Source organism: Nomascus leucogenys, chromosome X, assembly GCF_006542625.1.
Source record: "Nomascus leucogenys isolate Asia chromosome X, Asia_NLE_v1, whole genome shotgun sequence".
In the NCBI taxonomy this organism is placed as follows: Eukaryota; Metazoa; Chordata; class Mammalia; order Primates; family Hylobatidae; genus Nomascus; species Nomascus leucogenys.
The window spans coordinates 1968996-1976338 of record NC_044406.1 but is presented as its reverse complement, the minus strand read 5'-3'; positions in this window follow the sequence as shown (position 1 = coordinate 1976338).

The following is a 7343-nucleotide window of genomic DNA, read 5'->3' as shown; positions in this document are numbered from 1 at the left end:
GTGGGGGGACATTCCATGACAAAAAATACAAAGGAGAGAATGGGAGTTCCCAGTGTCTGTCTTAGCCTTCAGAGAGATGATGATTTGAACCAGGAAAACAGCAGAGGGACTAAGGAGAAAGGGAAAGATTGGAGAGGGAAGTTATCCACAGACTTGGTGGAACATTTTGCCAGGTCTGATGTGAGGATGATGATTGGACATGGAAGCTAAAAAGTGTGGCCATGATTTCTCATTTGGATAAACAGATAGTGACTCCTTGAGATATGACATGTAATGGTGGTGCAGTGGGGATGAAGGGAATGCTATGGTTTGAAGGTTTTTCTCCCCTCCAAAATGCATGTGTTGGATACATAACTTCCAATGCAACAGTTTTGGGAGGCGGAGCCTAATGGGAGGTGTTTAGGTCATGAAGGCTCCACCTCATGAGTGCATTAAAGCAGCCATAAGAAGAGCTTGGGTGGGAGTGGGTTCTCCTCTCTCTCTCTTTCTCTGTCTCTCCCCCCAACAAGCCCCCATGTTCCTTTGCCACATGAAGACACAACCTTTCTCCCCTCTGGAAGGCCCAGCATTCAAGGCAGCATTCTGTAGACTCTAGGAGAACAAGTCCTGACCCATGGTACCTTGTTTTTGGACTTCCCAGACTCCAGAACTGTGAGAGAATAAATTTCTTTTCTTCATAAGTTACCCAGTCTGTGGTAATTTGTGATGCAGCATAAAACTGACTAAGATGAGGTGAGGGGCTAATAAATACGAGTTTGAGTTAAATAGAGGCATCCAAGTAAACAAATGCAGTAAATCAATGACAATTTGAGTCTCTCCAGGGAAAGGCCAAAGACCCAGGGAGCCATGTGTGTATGGGAGATATTTAATGGAGCAGAAGTAGATGAGATCTCAGAGAAAAAGAAAGGGACCAAGTGTAAACTCTTACAAATATGGGTATGTGGAGGAGACAAAACAATAAAATATAATGATAGATATGGGAAGTATGAGCACTACCAAGAAGAGGCAAGGAGGACACTGTGGAAACCAGGGGAGGATAGATTTCGGAAGAGAGAGACAAGGCAGAAGCCCAAAGACGATAAACTGAGAATGAGTTCCTGGGTTGGAAATGAGATCTCGACCATGTTTCCAAGGGCAGCATCACAGAGCATGAAGATGGCAGGAGCCATAACCCATGGGAGAAAATAAGCGTAGACCATGGGTGAAGATATTTGGTAGTGACGGGAAGAAGAGAGAGTAGACGATAGCTTTTGGGAAAGAGCAGGTTAAGAGAAAACTTCTTAGTGAAGGCAGGAAAGTCTGAGAACATCTTCCATGTGTTTTTTTTTCCTTCTAAAAATGTCTAGCACCATCTGGCATCTTTGATTCATGTAAAGTTGTTGAAAGGAAAGGAGAAGAGAGAGTGAGCAGGAGGAGGAGAACATGAGTGTTAGCCTGGTCAGGTGGTGTCTGTGGTCAAGACATGACCAACGAAGAGGCCAACAGGGAGATTAGAATGGGTGAGCAGAGCAGGGTTTTGGGAGTGAGGAATGAACCCAATACCCTGGAGATAAAGATTCCCCTGAGGATATGAAAATAGCCTTGTATCTAAGATGAATGTGGCTTGCCACGGGTGATGCTACACATTCCATCACAATAACACCATACATATAAGCTGTCTCAGTTCTTATTAGTTATTGCCTCATGTCCCCTGATATAATGAAAAGAGATTCTTATTAATGGTCTTTTATTCTCTTCTCTCTGTTCCCGTTGATGTAAATTATGGTTCTGAGTAAACTGTAAGGCTCTCTCTCTCTCTCTCTCTTTTTTTTGTTTAACTGCACTGAACTCCCAAATCCCATCATTCCACAGGAATTGGATTGATGTCATCTAAACCTCAGCATATGTTTTTTGTTAATGATGGAAAGTTTCTCTCACCATCACCAAGGGAGTTTGCTGAGACCTAAGGGTGTAAGCTAAACTCTCTTTATCATTTAAAAAACAAAACAAAACAGAATTACCAATGTCATTGGGGGAAACTATCTGGAAATATGAAAAGTGTAGAAAACATTAATACAAAAGGAATTCATACAGTCTATCTCAAATGCCCCCACGCTATCATATAATTTATTTTTATCAAGCTGTGAAAAGAATCATATGATGTTTAATGGCAGCACCTTGACTGCATACGGATATGCTGAACATGTGTCAATTATTTTTTTTAGATGCTAAATTGACAGAATTTGAAAACTCCAGATGTGAAAAGTTAAAGAAAAAAGTTGATCCCGTTGAGTTTTGTTGGAATTCTCTCGTGTTTATTCATGTTTCTTACATTAGTAAGAGTACTTATTTGCTCGTTTGGGAGAAGCTAGTTATGTCAAAGGTTTCTTGTTACCGATGTTTAAATAGCTGTAAAACATTCTTTCTCTACTTGGAGAGCTAAGATTTGCTTTTTTTCCCCCCTTATACATTAGTACTTTGGAACCACTCGAATATGAGCTTGTTCAGGAGTCTTTTGCCTCTTGAGTGGGGTCTACTTCAAGCTGGTATGGCGGTCCTCCTGCAAAAGACTCCAAAGGCTCCTCAAGCACAGCCCATGGGTCAGGACCCAGGCTGGCCAGAAAGCCAACAATTCACATGCAGTAAAGGCTCATTCTATCTTCCGGGAGGGGGAAGAACAGAACGAACATGGAAGAGAGGATAACTGATGGGAATTTGGCTACAGTAAAACATAATTTAATTTTCTCTTGGTCAGGCAGCATGGGTGGAGGAGATGCTGGCAGTGGGGTTGGCCCCATTCGGCCCTTCTGACCTCCCAGGACCTGGCTGAGATCTTTGTAAGCTCTAAGGGGAAGATTCCCAAGATCTCTTTCAGTTTTAACACCACTTCTTTATTTTCCAGCAGAGAAACAGCATTACACCGCTGACCACAATGTAACCACACTCCCAGTCTTTCCCAGGGATACTTGGGACAGACATCAATTTAAAAATTCATCGTTCCTGGCAACAATAGACACCAGGAATTACTAGAGCAGGGAGGGAGGGATGGCAGCAAGGGTTGAAAAAGTACTTATTGGGTGCTATGCTCACTACATGGGTGACAGGATCAGTTGTACCCCAGACCTCAGCATCACTCAATGTACCCAGGACAAAAACCTGCACAAGTCTCCCCTGAATCTGAAATAAAAGTTGAAATTAGTTTTGAAAAATGCATCCTTCCAAAATGGTGACATCTCATTCCCAGCCATAGTCTGAATAATGTTCCCCAAACAGATCAGCTGTTCCTCTCTCCACCCTGTGAATGGAACCTCATTTGGAAAAAAGAATTTTTGCAGATGTGTGTAAGGTACAGATCTTGAGATGGGCAGATGATCCTGCCTGTAGGGGGAAACAACTAGATGCTTAATAAATGAGTTGTGGCTTTGTGCACTGAATCTAGAGATCTGACACATTTGCAAAATTATTTTTGGGGGGCTGACCTCACTCATCTGGGCCGGCCTTGGCAGAGGCTGTGGGGGAGATGCTTGTTCCACTCAACTAGATATGCCAGATGGAAAAAAAATAAAAGTACTTTCAACAAACCGAGCAGTGGTGACTCCTAAATTGCCAGACACGGATCCTAATGTGAGGAAGACACAAGGAGACCTGACACACCCACAGAGGAGAAGATGGTGCGAGATGGAGCACAGAGAGAATTCAGAGAGGCTGGCCTTGAGGATCAGAGTGATGACGATGGAGCCGCCAGAAGCTGGAGGAGGTAAGGAAGGATCCTCCCCACAGGCTTTCCAAGGGAGCACAACCATGGAGACACCTTGACTTCAGCTTGGTGGTGTTGATTCAGGACTTCCAACTTCCAGAACTGTGAGAGTATGTACTAGGTTGGTGCAAAAGTCATGGCAGGTTCGATACGTGTGTTGTTGGAAGCCCCTACATTGGTGGCAATTTGTTACCGCAGTCCTAAGGAATAAATGCATTCCCCTAACAAATGAGTGTCAAAGGAAAGGATATTAAAAAAAAAACAGATCTGGGAGTGGTGGCTCATGCCTGTAAACCCAGCACTTTGGGAAGCCAAGGCAGGAGGATAGCTTGAGCCCAGGAGTTTGAGACCAGCTTAGGCAACATAGTAAGACCTCGTCTCTACAAAAATTAAAAAAATAAAATAGCCGGGTGTGCTGCTGCACACCTGCAGTTCCATCTACTTGGGCGGCTGAGGTGGGAGGATCACTTGAGTCCACGAGGTCGAGGCTACAATGAGCTGGGATTATATCACTGCATTCTAGCCTGGACAACAGAGCGAGACTGTCTCAAAAACAAAAAACCAAAACCCAGATGTTCCACTATATTCAAGGTACTCAGTATCCTGAATACTCATCCCTCATCCTTTTTCTGTTTGTGGAATTGGGCAAGAGCTTTCTTTGTCAGAGCTCACCCTTGCTTGTAAATGCATTCACTCAGTGAAAAGCAGAGAATGGTGGCCGGGTTTGGTGATTCATGCCTGTAATCACAGCAGTTTGGGAGGCTGATGCATGTAGATTGCTTTAACTTAGGAGTTCGAGATCAGCCTGGGCAACGTAACAAAACCCTGTCTCTACAAAAAATGCAAATCAATTAGCCAAGCATATGATGGTTTGCGCCTGTAGTCTCAGCTGGTCCGGAGGCTGAGGCGGGAGGATAGCTTGACCCTAGGAGGTCAAAGCTGCAGTGAGCTGAGATCGTGCCACTGCACTCCAGCCTGAGCGACAGTGTAAGACTCTCTCTCTCTCTCTCTCACACACACACACACACACACACACAGCAGAGAATGAAGACCCGCAGCAGAAGTTGGAGTGCAATCCTTTTCTAACTCACGCTGAGGGTAGAGTGATACAATTACTGAACACCCGCCCCCCTGTCTGATTCCTGAATCATTATTTCCCAGGCAAGCCCTGTCCTTCCAGAGCCCCGCCTTTGCCAGGGCTGTGCCTCAGAACGGGAAGGCTCTGACCAATGACAGAGTGAAGTGAGTCACCAGCAGACACTGGAAACAAATGCTCATTCTTTATATCTGGGTCACCGCTTCTCGGTTTGTTGAAAGTACTTTTATTTTTTTCCATCTGGCATATCTATGTGAGCAGAACCAGCATCTAACCACAGCCTCTGCCAAGGCCAGCACGGATGAGTGAGGTCAGCTTCAAAAATAATTTTCCAAACGTGTCGGATCTCCAGATGCAGTGCACAAAGCTAGAACTCATTGATTTATAACATAGTTGTTTCCCCCTATAAGCAAACAGAGAGAACAAAATCATTAGCTCGAGGCAAATGAGAGCCCCAAAGAGTGCCTATTTCCAGGGAAGGCAGTGGAGAAGTTTCCTCTCTCACAGAGGCTGGGGGTTTCTCTCAACTGCATCATTACTCTCGAGAAATTATTTGGAATCGGAGGGTTGTGAGTTCTTTTTAACTCAGGATTCTAGTGAATTGAGAAATTTAAAAGGATTAGGTTATTTAGAATTTGGCTTATGACACTTAAATACACAAAGTACAATTGTAATTCAATACAAATTGCTAACATCTAACTGTTTCTCTACACACAAACCTCAACTGTGTGGATGTGAGTATAAGTATAAATTCATATCATATGTAATAGCTATTAGATTTATTAGTTTAGCTATCATTGTCTATCTCGTATCTATCTCTATCTCTTCCATTTTTATCCATCTATCATCTATCTACTCATCCATCTATCAAGCTTTCTATGTAACTACTTCCCTACCTATTCAACTCTCATGTCTCTCTGTATACATCTATGTATCTATTTTTTATCTATTTATCTCATCTTATCCATTTATCTGTTATCTTATGTGTCTATCATCTGTCTCATCTATCGTCTCTCTATTCATCTACATCCATCTGTCATCTCTCTATTCATCTACATCCATCTATCATCTGTCTGTCATCATCTATGTCTTCTGTCTTTATCAATCCATCGCTTATCTATCTACTCATCCATCTATCATCTACCTACTTTCCTACCTATCAAAATCTCATCTCTATCATCTACCTACCTATCCATCTATTATCTATCTATCATCTATCAATTATCTATCTAATCTATCTGTCCATCATCTATCTATTCATTCATCCATTGAGCATATTAGCGAAGAAAGTTCAAATATTCTGCTCTTATCATTTTTCATATGAAAACCACATGAGAGTTGCTTCAGGAAGAAGCTATAGCTATAACAGATGGTGCAGAGACATAGCATCTTCTGTTTCTTTCATTACAGATGTGCTATTTCCAAATCATGGTTACGTTATACCCAGCTAGAGTCACCATTGCACATATTTACTATTAAATTGTATTCAAATTTGTTATTGTTCTATACACTATCTCACAGTAACTCAGAATGATCATTATAGGTGTCCATTGCACTGGATACTTAATTCTACTCAACCTTATAATGATTGTGTAGAATGCCTGCAACACACCTTTTAAGCAGATTCTTGGGATTTGTTTAATTGTTCTTTCAGATGAAGGACAGAAGACAAATTTCACCCGCATGAGCTTCCCAATCACAGGAATTTTGAGCGAATGGGAATTTACAGTAGAGTCACCTTCTTGTTAAACCCATTGCAATGAGTCTTTTCATGCTTGCCTCTGTGAGGTTCACCAGTTTTTTGTTGTGGCTAAATTTGACTCTTTATTGAGCTGGTGATGTGGTCATCCAATATGATCTGACATGTACTAAACTGTTCCCGCTCCTTTTAGGAGTTGAGGCCCAAATTAATTGATGTCACCATGGGAAATAGTCCAGGGGTCAGGATCCCTGTTTCCATAGCAAGTAAGAGAGAGGAGGTGAACAATTCTGTATCTTCTCCAACACTCTGAGTATTATAACAACAAACACACCCCAAGAGTATATTCATGTATAGTAGACTCTTGAACAATGTGGGAGTTAGGGGTGCCAAACCCCCCATGCAGTCAAAAATCCACCTGTAGGCTGAGCATGGTGGCTCACGCCTGTAATCCCAGCACTTTGGGAGGCTGAGGTGGGTGGATCACCTGAGGTCAGAAGTTCAAGACCAGCCTGGCCAACATAGTGAAACCATGTCTCTACTAAAAATACAAAAATTAGCCAAGCGTGGTGGCATGTGCCTGTAATCCAAGCTACTTGGGAGGCTGACACAGAAGAATCACTTGGACCCGGGAGGCAGAGTTTGCAGTGAGCAGAGATCGAGTCACTGCACTCCAGCCTGGGCAACAAGAGCGAAACTCCGTCTCCAAAAAAAAAAAAAAAAAAATCCACTTGTAACTTTTGACTCTCCCAAAACATAACTAATAATAACCTACTTTTGAGTGGAAGCCTTCCAGATAACATAAACAGTCG